The 21915-nt window shown below is 33.9% G+C and overlaps 1 pseudogene; it reads right to left on the reverse strand.

Annotated features, from left to right (window-relative positions):
* Positions 1-699: 699 nt before the first annotated feature.
* On the reverse strand, positions 700-9503 carry LOC127736223 (uncharacterized; annotated as a pseudogene).
* Between the last annotated feature and the right edge of the window lie 12412 nt (positions 9504-21915).

The following is a 21915-nucleotide window of genomic DNA, read 5'->3' on the forward strand; positions in this document are numbered from 1 at the left end:
AGAATGGCAAAAATTCAGTACAAAATAATTTATGGCTATCTGTAATTAACATCAGGACAACACTGTAGGTTCTTCAATGAATTAGCTATACATGCTATAGGAATCCTGAATATCCCCAACAAAAAATTTGCAATCAGATACAAGGACAAGGTAAAATACCAAAATTATGCAAAGAAGTGGGACATAACTTATACATAGTAGTATATATAGCTGATTATGCATTTAGATTTTTGCTCATTGATGAAGGTCATATGTTGACATATACATGATATAGTTGTTTTAACTTTGATGTAATGTGGTCTCTGATGGCGAGTTTTCATTGGCAGTCATACAAATCTTCTTATATATTCCTTACATGCGATAGGAAAATAGTACATGCAATCAGGTTTTTATTTTAAAGAGGGATTTCAACAATTATTCTCAGGTTGCAAATGAGAAGATATCATCAAGCTTACCATCCTTAAATATGTCTCATCACTTCCAGCTAAGATGGCAAATCTTTGTGTTGTGCAATGTCAGAAGAAGAACTAAAATTAGCATTCTATGCTAGGAGTGAATAAGAGCTTAAGCAGAGTCTTGTTTCAAAAACACTTCTTAATTTCAAATGAATTTATTTTGAAATGGAAATTAAACTAGGTAAGAACTTCACGCCATGGACTCCTAACAGTTGGACATGAAAAAGCTGCAAGACACCAAATGGACATACAAGTCTAGAACTTTTTTAAACACATTCAATCATGTTTACATATTAAATCTTTAAATAAGATAATAATACAAGTATGAACTTAAAGAAGAAGTTAATACATGAACAATGATGAATATAGATCACAATTATTGTGTAATGCAGGCAACTGTCCTATTGATGTTTGTCTCTTAAACGGCTAAAAGGTTCTTTTGGTTTGTGTCTATTTATCATGGTCGATAAACCTCTGTAGGAATTAATGAATGGATTTCTTTCGGTGGACAACTCTTTACACACAAATTTTCGTTTTGGTGTATGTTCAAAAGCCCTTATCTCTATCAGTTCTTTTGCTACCTTCATTACATCTGCTTTATATTGTGGTAATTTGTGAAATCCTTTTCGTTGTCGGATTTCTGATATTATATCAAAGTGTTTGATGTAGTTGATTAAATGTGGATATTGCTTGGAGTGCGCAATAATGCTTTCTTTGGTTTGGTGTCCTGTAACTATGTCCTTGCTGTCTTTGTTCAGCATTTCAACATATTCGTCCAGAGCAAGGTTATTGTTCTTTCCCCCTTGGATGTTCACTGTTCTGTTTAAAATCAGTCTATCTCTTTGTTCTGGTGATAGAGTTTCTTCTGAAAGAGCAGTCAAATGAATGCAGCCAATGACATATTTTAATTTATTTGTTGTGTTGAAAATTGGTAGTTCGTATTTTGCTGACCTCACAGATATTCTCCCATCTGCCATATCAATAGCGGTATCTAAGTTTTTAAGAAGTCCAGTTAATTTAAATAAAAGTATAATGTAGTTAAATAGCTGATCATCAGTTGCCGATGTCTTTGATTTCTTTTTCTTTTCAATTTTTGGTCCATTGTGCTGATGACAAATTCGCTCATGTGTTTTAAGGCTTCCAACGTGAGAGTAAGTCTTTATACAAAAATGACAGGGAAATCTTCCCTCCTCATTCAGAACCCAATAATTCTCTGGGTGATCAGGATCCTCCAAAATTTCTCTGAGCTCCTGAAACATATCAGTATTTTCAAAAAACCACTCCTCAACAATACTTGAACATACATTCAATAACCACTGGACCTTTTGCTCACTGTTCTTTTCTTTGAAGTCAGATGGCAGTTCTATAACTCCGTCTAAGTCATGTGTATTGAATTGTTTCATAAATAAAATACAACAGCAGGCATCAAATATTGTATAGTACAACAGTTTATATACTCGAAAAGCATTTTTAACCTCAGCTTTGACGTTCCTAAGATTTAGAAAATTTCTAAAATAACAAGCTGTACCTCTATCCATCGTTGATTGGGCGTATGTGAGTTTACAAATTGCCTGAAAATATAAGATATGTGAATAAACTGAGTCCTACTGTATGAAAATAATTTTAATAGGTTTATAAAATTAAATTGAGAAATTGATGAAAAAAATTACATTGATGGTTGTTTTAATTCTTTCTAAAAAATTCGATTAAACTGCCTTGTCTGGAACAGCTTAACAGTTAAACAAGCACAACTCAACGAATTACCTGTCATTAAATTGATTGATTAATAAGTGTTTAACACCACTGTCAGTTCTATTGACTATTTCATGGCAGTCAGTTTTTATTAGTGAAGGAAACCAGAGTACCCGGAGAGAGTCAAAAGCATCTGCCGAGTGTTGGATTCAAAATCAGTCTCGGCTAGTGATACAGTAGTTAAATAACTTCAGCCCCCCCTCCCCCCCCCCCTGTAATGAAACATAAAATGCCCAACATAATTAGCTACGGTTGTATACCTCCAAAAAATTCATCATTCTGTGCCAGTCTTCAATTTTGGAAATGAAACCTTGCAGTTTCTCTTTTGGTGTATCACCATTTGACATGGCTTGCTGAGCTGACTGGATTCTTTCGTCTGTCAATCTGTCTCCTAAAAAGGATTAAGTTTTTTACAAACAGTTTTCCTTCATATGCTTCAGTCCTCCTCCCCCCCTACCCCACCACCCAAGAAATGAATATTAACAAAAACAAACCATTATGCATAGGAACTTAGTTTTTATAATCATCACAAAATTGAAAAATATTTAGCTATTCTTTGTCTAACTATAATAATACCGGTATCGGAAAATATTTCATTCATTTCTGACATATTAGAAAATCATCAGCATTGTCACTTAAAAGTGTATATTGCATAATAACATGAATAATGTGGCTTTCTCATTTGAATTGTTTTAGATTTTTTTTCATTTCTGGGCCTTCTAGCTTACTATGCAGTTTGGGTTTAACTGTTTTGATCATTGTTGAAGGCTTTATTATGGCCTCTACTATAGTTGTTAACTTGTACCTCATTTGTTCTCTGGTAAGAGTTTTCTCATTGGCAATCATGGCACATCTTTTTATTTTTCTATAGATCTGTTGATCAAAATAAATTGTTCTTTAAACAGAATATATTAATGTAAAATTACCTCCAAAGAAAACTTCATTAATCACTTCCCCATTGTCTTTCAGTGGCACATACTTTTCAGTCAGCTGCTTAAGAAGTCTGATCACCTGTTGTGTCTTGTCTTCATTGCAGTCGAATAAGCCCAAAGGAAACTGAAAAAGATAATAATACCATCAAAGATTTTATAATTTTCATAGACTTAACTTAAAACAACATGCAGAAAAATCCAATTTGTGTGAAAAAGAAGCTGCATTATACTATTTAAGCTTTTAATGCTGTTTTGCATCCGTAATAAGGAAGTGGTAATATATTTATTAACCTTGACCTTTGAACTACAAATCTGACTGTCAATAGTGGTGGATGCAGGGTAGGGGCTTAGAAGGCGTACACATAAAATCATTCATTTTTTTTTTTAATTAATTATATGACAACATGCACCGCTTTCAAAATCCTGTATGTCTGATGCTATATACATGTATGTATGTATACCATTGAAGATCAGTTAAGAAACTTAGGCTCCATTGTGCTAGTAAGGATGTTTATGACAAATTTCATCATACATGACCTTGTTAACTTGAACTATGATAAAAAAAAAGATCAGTAGGATTTTTACCCTTCCAATACTTAATAAATACCAAGCTCTATCCTATCCAATTAATTATATGTTTATGATCCGAATTACAATACTTTTAAACCTATATACATAATATATTCATATTTCATATTTCCTTTTTGAATTTTCCTCGGAGTTCAGTATTTTTGTGATTTTACTTTTTTCATAACTCAATTTTAACATGCATATTTTCCAAACTATTAAAAGAAGTAATCATACCTGTTTTGTTTTGATTCCAGATGAATCACTGTGATCATGCTCTAAGTGCGATGGGAAAATAGATTCAAACTCAGTTTTCATTTGATCAATATTCTGAATTACTGATGTTGCCACGAGAAAGGAGAGCTCTTTCTTCAATTGCTCTTGTTCTGATATTGAGGGTATAAAATCAGCATGATTCAGAAGTACCTCTACTTCATCAACCGTTTTATTTTCTGGAATAATTCTATCTACAACTGCAATAACTTGAAACAGGTGCAAAGAAAGAGTTTTATCTTGGGAAGTCCTGTAGGATGGCAAAATATTCTTGTCCCAATTGTCACCAATCATTTGGTACTTGACACCAACACCTTCTTTCCACTCCTCTTTTAACTGAACCAAATCTGTGTCTAAAAAAATCTTCCCATGATGATAGCTTATTTTGAACAGATCTTGGGTTTACTGTTAAGCCCAACTTTGCTAAGCGTTCGATGTCCTAGAAAAAACAAAAACATGGTTAAAATCGAAAATATTTAAGATAGGGTATCTATCCATGACACGAAATCAGTACATGTACAACAAGAAACACAAGGAAAGGGACAGCTTTTTATTGCTGTTCTTCATCTCAAAATCACAGTGAGGCCTTTGACACAGAGTTTTATCACCACCAGTGCTCCGTGTCAAAGGCCTCACTGTGATTTTATTATAATATATATACATATATATATATTAATAAACTTTGACACAAATATTTTTCCTCTTCTATTTAACATGTTAATAAAGATAGTTTAAGGTAGATGGGGTGTCTAAGTTATAATCCATAGAATTTTTTAATAATTTGCCAAAATGTAGTTTATATCAAGCTTTTTAAAAAAAAATGATAAACAGAATGGGTCACGGGGTTTATTTTCACGCTACAGGTTGTTCAAAATTAACAGATTTTGTATGGATTATGCATGGAAAACCCAATTTTCTGCCATAAAACAAAAACTACACCATAGAATTTTGAGATAAAATATGAGAAGATAGCTTTTATATTATGCTTTCAGATAGGAAAAAGAAATAAAATGCTTTGCAGAGCGCAGCCTGATACGACCGCAGAGGTCGAACCCTGACCAGTTGGGGCAAGTTTGGACACAATATTCAAGCTTGATACTGTCTGAATTTGGATTGTGATCAAATTTTTGACATAATATAGGTTTCTGACACAAAATAAATGTGGTCAAAGAGCTTAAAAATTTGAAATGGGACATTCATTTTACCTAGAATGGTCTGATATCCAAAATCTAACAACATGGTTAGATTCAGCATATAAAAAAACACCAAAAAATTTAATTTTAGTTGAAATCAATCAAAAGTTTAATTTTGGACCCTTCAAACCTTAATATGGACTAATTTGACAACAGGGCCCAAAATAAAAAATCTAAATACACAATAAGATTCAGCATATCATACAGCTGCAATCATTCAGTTTTTTATGAAATCAAACAAAGTTTAATTTTGGACCCTTTTGACCTCAATGTAGACCAATTTAAAAATGGGGCCCAATATCCAAAAAAGTAATACAAGGTAAGAACCCCCAAAAATTAAAGACTTTAAATGAATCCCATTGAAATTGGTTAAAAGATTTGTATTTATTTTCAATTGAAGATTTCTTGCTATTGCACAATACTGTGCAATTGAAGATTTCTTGCTATTGCGCAATGCTGTGTAATTGAAGATTTCTTGCTATTGCGCAATACTGTGCTATTGTGCAATACTGTGCTATTGCGCAATACTGTGTTGTTGCGCAATACTGTGCAATTAAAGATTTCTTGCTTTTGCGCAATACTATGCAATTGAAGATTTCTTGCTATTGCGCAATACTATGAAATTGCGCAATACTGTGCAATTGGAGATTTCTTGTTATTGCGCAATACTGTGCAATTGAAGATTACAAAAACTTTGAAGAAAAAAAATATGAACCCCAAAAAATTGGGGGAAAAAATCCCCCTCCCCCCCAGTTCAATTTTAGAGAGATCCATACACTTACACAAAAGTTATTGTCTGGAAACTAGAAAAAATGCAATGAAGTTTATTAAACTAAAGTTATTGGCAAATTTCCAATGAAATTTATCAAAAATAAAGTTTTTGGCAAATTTCCAATGAAGTTCATTAAACTAAAGTTATTGGCAAATTTCCAATGGAATTTATTAATAATAAAGTTTTTGGCAAATTTCCAATATACATAATTTAAAAGCAGTTTAGGTGAGATAAACAAAAAAGCTCCATCAGCAACATTTTATATTGGGAAATTTCCAATGAAGTTCATTAAACTAAAGTACTTGGCAAATTTCCAATGGAATTTATTAATAATAAAGTTTTTGGCAAATTTCCAATATACATAATTTAAAAGCAGTTTAGGTGAGATATTCAAATGAGTTTCAATTACCAACCTTACACTGCCTTTTAAATTATGTTTTGTACTTAAGTAATTGTCCCTTAACCTGGAAACCCTTTTCCCCCCTTTTTTGCACCTTATTCCTTAACGGTTTGAGCCATAACTCCCAAAGACAATTCTTACCATCCCTTTGTGGTATTCCAATATCCAAAATCTAAATCCATGGTTAGATTCAGCATATCAAAGAACCCCAAGAATTCAATTTTTGATGAAATCAAATAAAGTTCAATTTTGGACCCTTTAAACCTCAATGTGAACCAATTTGATAACCGGGCCCAAATATCAAAAATCTAAATATATGGTTAGATTCAGCATATCGAAGAACCCCTTATATTCAATTTTTGTTGAAATCAAACAAAGTTTAATTTTGGACCCCGATTTGGACCAACTTGAATACTGGGCCCATAATAAAAAAACTAAGTACATGTTTAGATTCAGCATATCAAAGAACCCCAAGAATTCAATTTTTGTTAAAATCAAACTAAGTTTAATTTTGGACCCTTTGGACCTTAATGTAGACCAATTTGAAAACAGGACCAAAAATTAAGAATCTAAATACACGGTTAGATTAGCCAATTACCCCCAAAATCAATCCCAGCCTTCCCTTTGTGGTATGGTACCTTGCAGTACAATTTCAGAGAGATCCATACACTTGAACACAAGTTATTGTCTGGAAACTAGAAAAATGCTTATTTTTGGACCCTTTTTAGCCCCTTATTCCTAAACGTTTTGGGTAATTACACCCAAACTCAATTCCAGCTTTCCCTTTGTGATATGGAACCTTGTAGTACAATTTCAGAAAGATCCATACACTTACACACAAGTTATTGTCATGAAACTGGAAAAATGCTTGTTTTTTGCCCCTTTTTTGGCCCCTAATTCCTAATATTTTGAGGCAATTACCCCCAAAATCAATCCCAGCATTCCCTGTGTGATATGGATACTTGTGGTACAATTTCACAGAGATCCATACACTTGAACACAAGTTATTGTCTGGAAACTAGAAAAATGATTATTTTTGGACCCTTTTTGGCCCTTAATTCCTAAACGTTTTGGGCTATTACCCCCAAACTCAATTCCAGCTTTTCCTTTGTGATATGGAACCTTGTAGTACAATTTCAGAAAGATCCATACACTAACACACAAGTTATTGTCATGAAACTGGAAAAATGCTTGTTTTTTGCCCCTTTTTTTGCCCCTAATTCCTAATATTTTTAGGCAATTACCCCCAAAATCAATCCCAGCATTCCCTGTGTGATATGGAACCTTGTGGTACAATGTCAGAGAGATTCATACACTAACACACAAGTTATGTCTGGAAGTTACAAAAATGCCTATTTTTGGCCCCTTTTTGGCCCCTAATTCCTTAACTGTTGGTACCATAACCCCCAAAATCAATCCCAACCTTTCTTTTGTGGTATTGAACCTTATGGTAAAATTTCATAGAGATTCATTTACTTTAACTAAAGTTAGAGTGCGAAAACCAATGTGTCTTCGGACGACGCCAGACGACGACGACGACGACGACGCCAACGTCATACCAATATACGACCGCAAAAATTTTTTGCGGTCGTATAAAAATGGGGTCACAGGACTCGTTTTCTTGCTACATAATAAAATAGGTAAATTCCTAACACATTCTATTGTGAAAGTACCTTTATCTGAATTATCTGCCCTTACATTTGAGTTGCCTCCCCTTATGTGGCAAAGTTGGAAAAAATTGAATCAAACAAAAGTTTTCTGTTTTTTGTAAAATACAACCATAAATATGATAAAACATGTCATTTTCTATATTGAAATGAAAATTCTTACACATGAATTACCTACTACTCTCAAAATTTGCACTTTCTATTAAAGATCTAGACCGATTGTTTTCAGGTATTACAAAATCCAAGATGGAGGAAGACACCCTATCTACCTTAAGGGAAATGTTCAAATCTAAATAAAAAATAATTTTACATGTATGCAATATTTCAAAATCATTGATCCATGACAGAGGTAGAAAGGCCAAATGATCTCCATGAAAATGAGATATTTAAATGCTAAATCAACTACACATGTACATTTGTTTGTACTTACAGTATACCACTAATTTATCATGTATATATTCAATTTAATTGACCGACTCGCAAACTTAAGCATATATATATATATATATATATATATATATATAAGTCTGAAAATTACACCCAACAGTGTTAGAATTAGACTTTTATGCTGACAAATTTTTGTCCCTCAACGGGATTCGAACTCACACCTTTGATACACTACAGCACCAATCGCTTAGCCTCATGTCCAGCGCTCTAGACCACACGACCACATCCGCTATATAAAAATATAACTTCAATAGTCGTAGTGTTACCTTGTCACGTAAGGCGAATCTAGAGATAGACATAAGACATGTGTTTTAAGCGTGTGAAGATGTTATATTATTATTAAATACACAATGTATTTGTTATTTGTCAGCAATCTAACTCAACAATTTTTATATACCGTATGGGATAATGATTCAATTCATTATACAGTCACTAGAAATAAGTATATCATACAAACAAGTCTAAGCAAGTGACAACCATACAATATATATGCCCACTGGATCTCAGTGTGTTTGAGACGCAGGGTTAATACAAATATTTATATAAGTCTGAAAATTACACCCAACAGTATATATATATATATACAGCTGATGCTGCAAGAAATTGCACCCTGAAGTCTTGTTTGGAAAATTTGCTGAGCAAAGACAAAAATTATGTATGTAGCATGCAAGTTTTTTTTCCATCTATAAAAAAGAAACAGATCTTTCAGGTATATTTCAATAAACATTACGAGCTCTGTATTCATGCAAAAGCTTTACAGTGATGGATCCAGGGGGAGAGGGTTGAAACACCCTTTTTTCTGACGATCAATGCATTTGAATGGGCACATATAGTTGGAACCCCACCCCCCTTTTCTTCCCCCTTTTTATAAATGGATGGATCCACCCCTGATTTAATTTACCTTTTTTCACAATTAAAAATTTGTTCATTTAGCATTCATTGAGTTTATATAATTACCCTTTGTTTGCAGGCACCATGGGTCAGAATGAATCCAATTTGATAATGAATAGAGGACATCTCTTGGTTCCTTCCATGCAGTGCCATTGACATATATGTTAAAAACAAGTACTGTACATGTATGTAGACCTGCAAAGAAAACTAAAGATGCAAACTGCAATTGGCATGCAAAATATAACAATTTGACCACAAAAAATAACTGTGCGCTGTGTAGTTTAATAGATCTTTTGAAATCATAGCTTATGACTAATTTTTATTCCACAACACTAAATATCATCATGTTACTCATGTCTGCCCATCTGTGAAAAAGAGTTTTCTGTACTTTTTATTTAGGCTAATTATATATACAATTTTTGGTTTTTATGTCAATGTAAACAGGAGGTTTTTAAAGTTCCCTTGAAAAAATGTAAGCGCTTTTGTGCATACAAAGGATTGCAGACAGACTGAAGTCCTCTAACTTTCCCCAACTTTGATGAAAATAATATTAATCCAGTTTAGACACAATGACAAATGTACATTTTAATTTGAAATAGAAATTGTCTGTTTAAAATTTGACTCAACTATATTATCAGTTTATGCATTTGTGGTCTTTGGTAACAAACAATTAATATAAACAACAAGCAAATTCAATTGAACTTTTAACATGTTAAAGTAAACTGAAAAAAAAATGACAGCAACAGTTTGTCTTTTTAGCACAGAGAAAAAAGTGTACTAGGACGGAATGAAAATGAGCAAAAAAAATGTATGGCTCATTAAATTGAAATCCTTTAATCATGTTCATGATGTTAATGAAAAACAAATGATCAAGACACAAATCAAGTTTGTTGCTGTCATTTTAATCAAATTAGTAAAAAATTGAAACTTTCTAAGAACTACAAACGTTAGGAGACAACCATTTGATACTGAAGTGGGTGTTCATGGTGATGGCTATGAAGAGTTTGAAACAAATACATTTGTATTTATAATTTATGAATCATTGATTTTTACATGCTTAAAACCATAAAAAAGAAATGATGCTGATAAAATCATCACCCTCTGACAGTATCAAATGGTTATACCTTTTTAACATTTGGCAAAACAGCCTCTATTATCTATAAACTAAATGATAGAAAACACCTATCTGATCCAACAATAGTTCAATTTGTAATATTTAACTCATGTAATTTTAATTTTTGTGATATGAAATTTTGAACATGTTCCAAGATGAATACAAAATTTACATGTACCTCAACTTCTCCCACAAGACTGCTTTGCTCATGTTGCTGTTCCTCATAATAATCATAAATAAAACTATAAATAAGCACAATATTTCCATAATCAGAAATTTTAAACATTTCCTAAGAAAACACTAAGCTACAACACAATCTTAATTAACGCTGTGTAGCATGCATTGTCAAAGCCAATGTGAAGTCATATACTGGGTATAACATCTAAATGAGTCCTTTACTTTCCTTCAATGTGTCTTACAAATATTTTCATGATTGTACCAATATACTGTAAATTCAGAAATTGTTGTGACGTTATAAGAACTCATAAGCTATTTTATCAGCATGATAGACTCCAAATAAATCACATAAATAAATGTCACATTTTGGTCCGTAATTTTTTCAATCACAATAATGAATATAACATGTATAATGAATTAATACAATAATTCCTGAATAAACTGATAATGCAGAGTTTTTTTGTTTAATTCATATTATTGGGCTATTGCATTAATATTGTTGAATATTTACCAGAGTAGAATTTTATATTGCATGAGCTTGCAATAATCATGCAATGACCCTTTTACTGTAAAGCAATGCTTCAACACATGCTTTTTTTGTCATTGATGACATCACTAATTTGACACTATTATCAAACTATATTTATTGCATGATAATTTGTGGTTACTTTCTGTAGCAAATATTGTATTGCTATACAATAACTATTTATATAGTGTATAGCAACAAAAATACTACAGAATATAATAAAAATTTTAGTGTATAATATTGGCTGATATATTCACTGCAATATTGCCTACAAATTGTGACATCACCATAGTTAGAACTTCTCGATGGTTATGTCGTTTTGTATGCTTTGTTTTACAGCATAAGTGTTATTGCACAGATATTGTACCTTGTAGAATGTCATATCGAACTCACAAGCTAGTGCAATATTTAATTCTACAATATTAGTAGAATAACCCTTTTATTGTATAGTATCACAATATTCCCCACAGAACATAATCAAAATTTAAAATGCAATAATATTATTATCCAGTATTGGATTTGATATTGCAAGCTTGAACAATGTTACATTTTACTTGGGACAATATTTCCCAATATTCGTAAAATAACCCTATAATATAAAAATAATGCTGGAGATAAGATCACCATTGGTCCTTTATATTGAGAAATGTAAAAAAAAAATATCCTGTAAAAATTGAAATATTGCAAACTTTTATTTTCATTTCATGTTGTATATAGACAATTTTTGAGTGACAGATACATTAAAGGAATTGGTACCTACATCAGTGAAGAATGGACCATCTCATCGAAACGACATAACAAACAGATGGACTCAAACTCTTGTGGAGTTTTTGTATTGAAGGTATAAATTAGTGTTGTCAAATTTAACATTTTTACCTAACCCCTTACTCGGAAAATCTTTAAATCAATAAATCTGTTAACCAGTTTGAAAGTAAATGTCAGTCAAAGACAATATGCAGGAATTTATTACGAAAGAATGGTTATATGATATGATATATTGTGGAAATATGATATGATGTATTGAAGTTTTTCGTCAAAACCTTTTTTTAGATTATTCTGTATTGTTCATGTCTGCATGTTATTGGGACGACCAGTATTCACTAAATTTGCATCTCACTATTGTCAAATCAACCTTTTGTATGACCAACTTACTGGGACAGACATTAGATTGACTCCAACCTTGCATAGACTCTTAATCAGTGGTCAAAGTCATTAAACATTCTCGCCATTATTTTTGTCTTGATAAATGTTGAAAAATGGTCATCTTATATATGTTATTGAAATTGCAAAGTAGTATGAGCAGGCAAAGTTATTGTCCATTAACCAGAGCAGGCAAAGTTATTGTCCATTAACCAGAGCAGGCAAAGTTATTGTCCATTAACCAGAGCAGGCAAAGTTATTGTCCATTAACCATAACTGAATGAAAAAGGCAATTCTCAGTTTGCAGAGCTTATACTGAAAGGAGTAGAGGACTTCCGCTTCAACTCAACAAAGAAAAAACTACAGACTTTGCGAATAGAGATAGGCCAATACCTAGTTGAAAGCAGTGGTAAGGATCAGATAAATTAGTTTTGTCTGCAGTAGATTAATTCTTTGAAACCTGCATAGCCTTGTAAGGTCAATTTCCTATTTTAGTTTATTGGTAAGTAATTCTAAACTCATTTTCAAGGGAACCTCTCTTCAAAACATAAGTTTTCGTACATCCCTTTGTATGTAACATTTACATGTATATACAGGTTTGACTGTATATGAAAATCAATATGTTTAATTCAGTTAAATCAACAAATGTAGTTGAGTTTATGACTTAGATTTATCATTGTGTTTGTATTATTTTTTATTAATGACATGGTTTGTGTGTTCGAATTTAGTATCTGTATTATTTGTCTGTAGATAACATGCAAGAGGTGGCAATAACCAATAACGCAAGAAGTAGGTCCGTCTCAACATAATGATACTGATGATGTTGAAGATGATTACTATGAAGATGACAAGGATGATAGAAAGATGTCAGTGGAGACATGTCAGGTTCATGTATGTAGTTTTTTAAAGTAATTGCGATGACTTCATGAAACTTTTAACTGAAAATTAATTTCTTTATTTTGAAATCTGTTGCATTAATATTTTTACGCGATTATGTCATTAGTAATAAAAGTGGTTAGCGTTAGCCACTTCCCAGGTTAATCGACAGTTAACGTGCATTTCATGAAAATTTCAGAAGCCGGTCCCATCTGCAATTCTTTAATTGGTATGTATGAATGAATGATTCTTATTATAAAAAAAACTATAATTCGGTAGAACACTTGCGTCAGGAAAGTTGAAATCATCAACTCACTGAATGGTTAAATTTAAACCAATTATGATATACTTAAAAATTAAAATAGAAGCAATAAAGATAATGAAGCCAGGTGCATGGATTGTCATGTAAATTATTGCCCAGTAATAAACACTCTACAAGGGGATAATCTGTTATGATTTTTTCGGGAGTTATACATTTCCACAAAAATATATTTGCCTCCACCTTCAGCCGGGTAAACATGTAGTCCCCCTGGGAAATGTAAAACATTATAAAAATGACTTTCTGCTGGATAAGTCTTTTATTGATATAAAATTAAAACATTTTACTTCTCACTATATATAGATAAGACTCCTCTCAGGTTTTAATTCTTTTACATGTGGATGAAAAATAAAAGTCACAAAAACATTAACTAGGCAGCAATTGCTTTAATTTCAACAAATTATGTACAATTGACAATATTGCAGATTTTCCTTGTAATGAAAAAGATTGAATAACCAGCCCTTTGTACATAGTATTTAATACCATATTTGATATCAAGTGACCCAGTCTATGTGCAATTAGATTTTTAAAAGATGATAAAATGACACTTTCCAGCTCACCTGACCTAATCCTGAGGTGAGCAACTGTCAACACTTGGTGCTGTCATCGTCTTTATATATATATATATAATCATAAGATATAGAGTAAAACTTTCAATTGCAAAAATGATCATCAGGTAAAGATCTACAAAAGTCTTAAGTGGACTGACATCCTTCAATGCCTCTTATTGGAGTTACTGTCCCTAAAAAGGCATTTTAACATATATTTTTAGAAAATTATAAGACAAAGAAAATGCAGCTTTTTGCTACCAGGTGAGCAATTTTGGCACCTAGAAGCCTCTCATATGTATTTCAAAGTATGTATTTAAAGATAATTAAGGTAGATAGGGTGTCTTCCTCCATCTTGGATTTTGAAATACCAGAAAATAATCGGTCTAGACCTTTAATAAAATGTGCAAATTTTGACAGTAGTGGGTAATTCATGTGAAAGAATGTTCATTTTAATATAGAAAATGACATGTTTTATTATATTTATGGTTGTATTTAACAAAATACAGAATATTTTTGTTTGATTCAATTTTTTCCAACTTTGCCACATGAGGGGATGCAACTCAAATGTAAGGGCAGATAATTCAGATAAAGTTACTTTTACAATAGAATGTGTTAGGAATTTATCTATTTTATTATGTAGCAAGAAAACGGGCCCGGTGACCCCATTTTTTCTTTTTCTTATCTGAAAGTATAATATTAGAGCTATCTTCTCATATTTTATCTCAAAATTCTATGGTGTAGTTTTCGTTTTATGGCAGAAAATTGCGTTTTCCATGCATAATCTATACAAAATCTGTCAATTTTGCACAACCTGTAGCGTGAAAATAAGCCCCGTGACCAATTCTTTTTATTATTTTTTTCAAAAAAGGATGATATAAACTACATTTTGGCAAATTATTAAAAAATTCTATGGATTATAATTTAGACACCCCATCTACCTTAATATTGGATATATTGTATGTTTTCAGTACCGATCCTGTAAAGAAAAACTGTATGAAATAGTTAACTGTCAAGAAAGCACTTCGTAAATTTAAACTTTTATTTAATGACTACCGCAGTACTGTTATTTATATGAACCAGTCAAGAGTTTCATGATGAAAAAACCCAGAGAATTTATTACATAATTTGATTCAGTTTCAACCACAATTAACAGTATTCAAAATATAACTACTTTTTCAAGATCATTATTAATTTGGCATCTGCGATAAAAATTAAATCAAATTCGCTGTTAAGTTGCCAGTGCAGTCTATTGTAGCATTTAGGTTGATTTAAGCAAATGCCTAACAAAATTCTGACTATCTTATGTGAAATTTGATATTTCTGGATCCTTACAGTAGTAGAAATGCAAAATATTCCTTGGGTTCTTGTATACATGGATCGCCATTACAATGTTACCTGTCTGTAAATAAGAAATAGCTGTATTTAACTTATGATAGATATCTATTGTAGAACTATTACAATACAATGCTTATGCATTATAACAAACTAAAGAACTACCGCTAAAATGGTCATTTTATAATTGTCAAGTGTTATTTTTAAATATTTAATGTGTTGATGAATCGTTTCTGATTGCGCATGTACTCAATAATTGTATTCTTAAAAATTTTACAAAAATTGTGGTTGCAAAAATTTACTGCTACCTGTTGTTGGTGGTGCCACAACAAGCAAAAGAGGAATATTTTTGTTTAATCTTTCCCTACAATGAGTTGGAAACCACATTTCTCATGTGGTATTAAATTATCATGTTTAGATTATGTTTCTCAAATAACATTAAGGTTTATTTCAAGTAACAGCTCACAATCTAGAGAAATACTGTTTTAGAAGTACATCTGATACAAGTTAGACACCAATTATGCTACTGTATCAATCATTTGTAATAGCCACGAGAACATGCCAAGAGCTTATTATTTTATCTATAAGAGTCCAAATTTGTCCTATGTTATAAGGTTTAACATGTTGTATTTGTATCAAGATGTGCTTCATGGAGCAGTCTAATGGGATTTACGGTAGTGAAATCTTTCAATACATGCACTATATTACTTTTCTTTCAGTGACCTTGCTGACCATGTTAGACATCATGAATTTGTTGCCAATCCACTGAAAATGCAAAACAGGGAAAGAGTGACAGTTGGATTTGGATTGAGTGTGATAAAGCATAGGGTTTGTGAAATTTTATGAAAGAACTAATAATAGATGATATTTTTAACATAATATTTGTATATTTCCAGTGTACATTTCTGCAGAAATAAAATTAAATGGCAGTATAATAATATATGAAACCATAGTAAAAAATAATCAAATAAGGCATACAAAAATGACTGCAAGAACAGAATAATATCTTATCTACACACCCTTATATTTTCAATTTCATCAAGAGAAGTCTTCATTTTTCTCCTTGACTTTCTTTTGGTAAGTATTGACTTGTGATTTATTACTCTACACATTAAATTTTGAGTATTAAATTGTATAGTAATGAACTGTTATTTTTCATTCCAAGTATGCAACGCAGAACATTTGCAATTTAAACCTTTTCTTCATTTCATTTTAAATTAATAATTTAGGGTTAATTGTATGCTGTATGTATTTCTAGGCCATGGAGTATGTGCATGAAAAGTTGTCTACAGATCTCCTATATAATACAGGTCGGGATCCAAAGTAAGTTAAATGATAGAAAGAAACTTATATTCAAGATACTTTTTTTTGACTTGATATGTTGAGATTTATAATTAATTGTAGACATAATTGACTTCTTGTCCGTGATGGTTCGTTTATCCTATCTGTCTTTTTTACATTTAATAATAATAAATTCTATATTTTTTAAACAACAGCAGAAATTCATTTATGCAATTGTGTCACAGACGTAAGATATTTTTGTTCTGGAACAGCACTTTTAAGGTTTTACAATAAGTAATTTCCAAAAACTAGCAGACAAATAAGTACAGCAAAATTCGAAATTAGTACATTCAACAATTATTGGTTTTTGGAATTTTTTTTACAAAAATGTGAGATTAATCATTTTGATTTCAGTCAAAAGTTTCATTTGAATAATGTTTAAAGTTTAAGATAGAAAGTTCCTATTATTGAGATTGATAACCTGTCACAAAATTTGGAATAATTAAAACATTTGTTATTTTTTTAATTAACAAAATAATTACTTTTGAAATTGGCAATTACAACGAAATCATTCTGATCATGTACAATTTTTCTTCTTATGTAGACATCCATACACTAATCGAGGCACAGAGATGATATTGGGAATGAAGAATGGGCAATTAGAAAAACGATTTAAAGTGTACAGGTAAAACATAACACAATAATCTAATTGAATTGTTTTCTAATATAAAAAAGAAGATGTGGTATGATTGCCAATGAAACAACTCTCCACAAGAGACCAAATGACACAGAAATTAACAACTATAGGTCACCGTACAGCCTTCAACAATGAGCAAAGCCCATACCGCACAGTCAGCTATACAAGGCCCCGAAATGACAATGTAAAACAATTTAAACAAGAAAACTAATGGCCTAATTTATGTACAAAAAATGAACGAAAAACAAATATATAACACGATAAACAAACGAAAACCACTGAATTACAGGCTCCTGACTTGGGACAGGCACATACATACAGAATGTGGTGGTGTTAAACATGTTAGCGGGATCCCAACCCTCCCCCTAACCAGGACAGTGGTGTAACAGTACAACATTAGAACGAACTATAAAAATCAGTTGAAAGAGGCTTAACTCATCAGATGGATAAAAATACAAATAAATCCAGTTGAATCGGGCTGTTTTTGTATTTTTGTTTGTTTTACTAATTATTAAAATTAAGATGTAAATTATTCAATAGTTCTTTGAAAAAAAAATCATGAGGAATTTCTTGTATTGCTTTTCAATTGGGGATATTAAAAAATGATCTTCACCATATTGTGTATATAGCTTATTATGATTGTTCACCTAACTAACATAAAGAAAAGAAAGTATTGAACTTGGTTCTCTAATTGTTACCCTGAAAAGGGAATGTTTAATCTTCAAATACAAATGTAAAAGTAAACAATTTTACTGAAAGAAGTTTCATTTCAGATTGGGTCCCCAATATCTTCTCCATGTACTGGTCAAGGAAATGATAGTGATGATTTATATAGCCACATATAATTCACAATATGACAAGACCAATGAATTGTGCCAAGAAACTGAAACAAATTTGACAACAGAATGTAGAAAGCTGAAAAAACAGAAAATCAACTATTAATTGAACAAAGATTTTTGTTTCCTCTGCGACTTTTGTCTCAGAGTGAGACATAGGTATTACTATCCAGTGGCGGTAGCGGCGTAAACTATTTGTATACAGCTTTATATTTCAGAAGGTAGAAGACCTGGATGCTTCATACTTTGTATGCAGATACCTTATGTTACGAAGTTTCTGTCTGTCATATGTCCATTGTCCTTGACTTCATTTTCATGGTTCAGCGACTGCTTGAAAAAAATTATAGTTTATTTGTTATGTGAATTTCTCACTTAATATGAGTAATAGGATAACTATATTTGGTATATGGGTTCCTTGCAATGTCTACATGTCCGTCAGATAGGGTTCACCTGACCTCAACCTCATTTCATGGATCTGTGATCAAGGTTAAAGTTACGTGATTATGTCCGTTTCTCAGATACTATAAGCAGTAGGTCAGCTATATGGGGTATATGGAATGATTGTAAGTGGTACATGTCAGTCTGGCAGGTTTCATCAGACCTTGACCTCATTTTCACGGTTCATTGGTGAATGTTAAGTTTTTGTGTTTTGGTCTGTTTTTCTAATACTATAAGCAATAGGTCAACTATATTTAATGTATGGAATGATTGTAAGGTGTACATGTCTGTCTGTTAGGTGTCATTTGTCCTTGGCCTCTTTCTCATGGTTCATTGGTCAATGTTAAGTTTTTGTGTTTTGATCTGTTTTTTTAATACTATATTTGGTGTATGGAATGATTGTAAGGTGTACATGTCTGTCTGGCAGGTATATTTTGTCCTTAACCTGTTTTTCATGATTCATTGGTCAATGTTAAGTTTTCATGGTTTGGTCTTTTTCTTGTATACTATAAGCAATAGTTCAACTAAGTTTGGTGTATTGAATGATTTTAAAGTGTACATGTCTGTCTGGCTTGGTTTATATGACCTTGACTCCATTTTCATGGATCATTGATCATTGATAATTTTAAGTTTATGTGATACTTGTAGTAAAACTTTATCTTTAGGACTATCAACATAAAACCAATGTCAGGGTGACTGGTTGGGGTATCAGGGTGACTGTATGGGATGTCAGGATGACTTGTTGGGATGTCAGGATGACTGGTTAGGATATCAGGATGACTGGTTAGGATATCAGGGTGACTGGTTGGGGTATCAGGGTGACTGGTTGGGATGTCAGGATGACGGGTTGGTATGTCAGAGTGACTAGTTGGGATGCCAGGTTGACTGGTTGGGATGTCAAGATGACTGGTTTGTTTGTCAAGATGACTGATTGGTATGTGGGGGTGAATGACTGGTTGGTATGTCGGGGTGACTGGTTGGGATATTTGGGTGACTGGTTGGGGGTATCAGGGTTACTGGTTAGGATGTTAAGGTGATTGGTTGGGATGTCAGGGTGACTGGTTGGGGTGTCAGGGTGACTAGTTGGAATATCAGGGTGACTGGTTGGGGTATCTAATTGACTGGTTGGGGTGTCAGGATGACTGGTTGGGATATCAAGGTCACTGGTTGGGATGTCAGGGTGACTGGTTGGGGTATTAGGATGACTGGTTGGGGTGTCAATGTGACTAGTTGGGATATCAGGGTGACTGTTGGGATATCTAGTTGACTGGTTGTGATATCAGGGTGACTGGTTGGCATATCAGGGTTACTAGTTGGGATGTCAAGATGACTGTTGGTATGTCAAGATGACTGGTTGTTATGTGGGGTGAATGACTGGTTGGTATGTCGGGGTGACTGGTTGTGATGTCATAGTGACTGGTTGGGATGTCAGGGTGACTGTTTGGGATATTTGGGTGACTGGTTGGGGGTATCAAGGTTACTGGTTGGGATGTTAAGGTGATTGGTTGGGATGTCAGAGTGACTGGTTGGAATATTAGGATGACTGGTTGGGGTGTCAGGGTGACTAGTTGGGATGTCAGGGTGACTGGTTGGGATATTTGGGTGACTGGTTGGGGTATCAGGGTTACTGGTTGGGATGTCAGTGTGACTGGTTGGGATGTCAGGGTGACTGTTTGGGGTGTCAGGGTGACCAGTTGGGATATCAGGGTGACTGGTTGGGGTATCTAGTTGACTGGTTGGGATATCAGGGTGACTGGTTGGCATATCAGGGTTACTGTTTGGGATGTCAAGATGACTGGTTGGTATGTCAAGATGACTAGTTCGTATGTGGGGGTGACTGGTTGGGATGTCAAGATGACTGGTTGGTATGTCAGGGTGACTGATTGGGATGTCATGATGACTAGTTGGGATGTTAGGGTGGCTGGTTGGGGTGTCAGGATGACTAGGTGGGATATCAGGGTGACTGGTTGGAGTATCAGGATGACTGGATCGGATGTCAGGATGACTGGTTGGAGTATCAGGGTGACTGGTTGGGGTGTCAGGATGACTGGTTTGGATATCAGGGTCACTAGTTGGGATGTCAGGGTGACTGGTTGGGGTATCAGGATGACTGGATCGGATGTCAGGATGACTGGTTGGAGTATCAGGGTGACTGGTTGGGGTGTCAGGATGACTGGTTTGGATATCAGGGTCACTAGTTGGGATGTCAGGGTGACTGGTTGGGGTATCATGATGACTAGTTGGGGTGTCAGGGTGACTGGTTGGGATGACTGGTTGGTATGTCAGTGTGACTGGTTGGGATGTCAGGGAGACTGGTTGGGATGTCAAGATGACTGGTTTGTATGTCAAGATGACTGGTTGGAGTATCAGGATGACTGATTGGGGTGTCAGGGTCACTGGTTGGGATGTCAGGGTGACTGGTTGGGGTATCAGGATGACTGGTTGGGGTGTCAGGGTGACTAGTTGGGATGTTAAGACGACTGGTTGGTATGTCAAGATGACTAGTTGGTATGTGGGGGTGACTGGTTGGGATTTCAAGATGACTGGTTGGTATGTCAGGGTGACTGGTTGGAATGTATTGATGACTAGTTGGGATGTCAGGGTGGCTGGTTGGGATGTCAGAGTGACTGGTTGGAGTATCAGGATGACTGGTTCGGATGTCAGGGTGACTGGTTGGAGTATCAGAGTGACTGGTTGGGGTGTCAGGATGACTGGTTGGGATATCAGGGTCACTGGTTGGGACGTCAGGGTGACTGGTTGGGATGTCATGATGACTAGTTGGGATGTTTTGGTGGCTGGTTGGGGTGTCAGGATGACTAGGTGGGAAATCAGGGTGACTGGTTGGAGTATCAGGATGACTGGTTGGGATATCAGGGTCACTGGTTGGGACGTCAGGGTGACTGGTTGGGGTATCAGGATGACTAGTTGGGATGTCATGATGACTAGTTGGGATGTTAGGGTGGCTGGTTGGGGTGTCAGGATGACTAGGTGGGATATCAGGGTGACTGGTTGGAGTATCAGGATGACTGGTTCGGATGTCAGGATGACTGGTTGGAGTATCAGGGTGACTGGTTGGGGTGTCAGGATGACTGGTTGGGATATCAGGGTCACTAGTTGGGATGTCAAGGTGACTGGTTGGGGTATCATGATGACTAGTTGGGGTGTCAGGGTGACTGGTTGAGATGACTGGTTGGTATGTCAGTGTGACTGGTTGGGATGTCAGGGTGACTGGTTGGGATGTCAAGATGACTGGTTTGTATGTCAAGATGACTGGTTGGA

This window comes from Mytilus californianus, unplaced genomic scaffold, assembly GCF_021869535.1.
Source record: "Mytilus californianus isolate M0D057914Y unplaced genomic scaffold, xbMytCali1.0.p SCAF_3, whole genome shotgun sequence".
In the NCBI taxonomy this organism is placed as follows: Eukaryota; Metazoa; Mollusca; class Bivalvia; order Mytilida; family Mytilidae; genus Mytilus; species Mytilus californianus.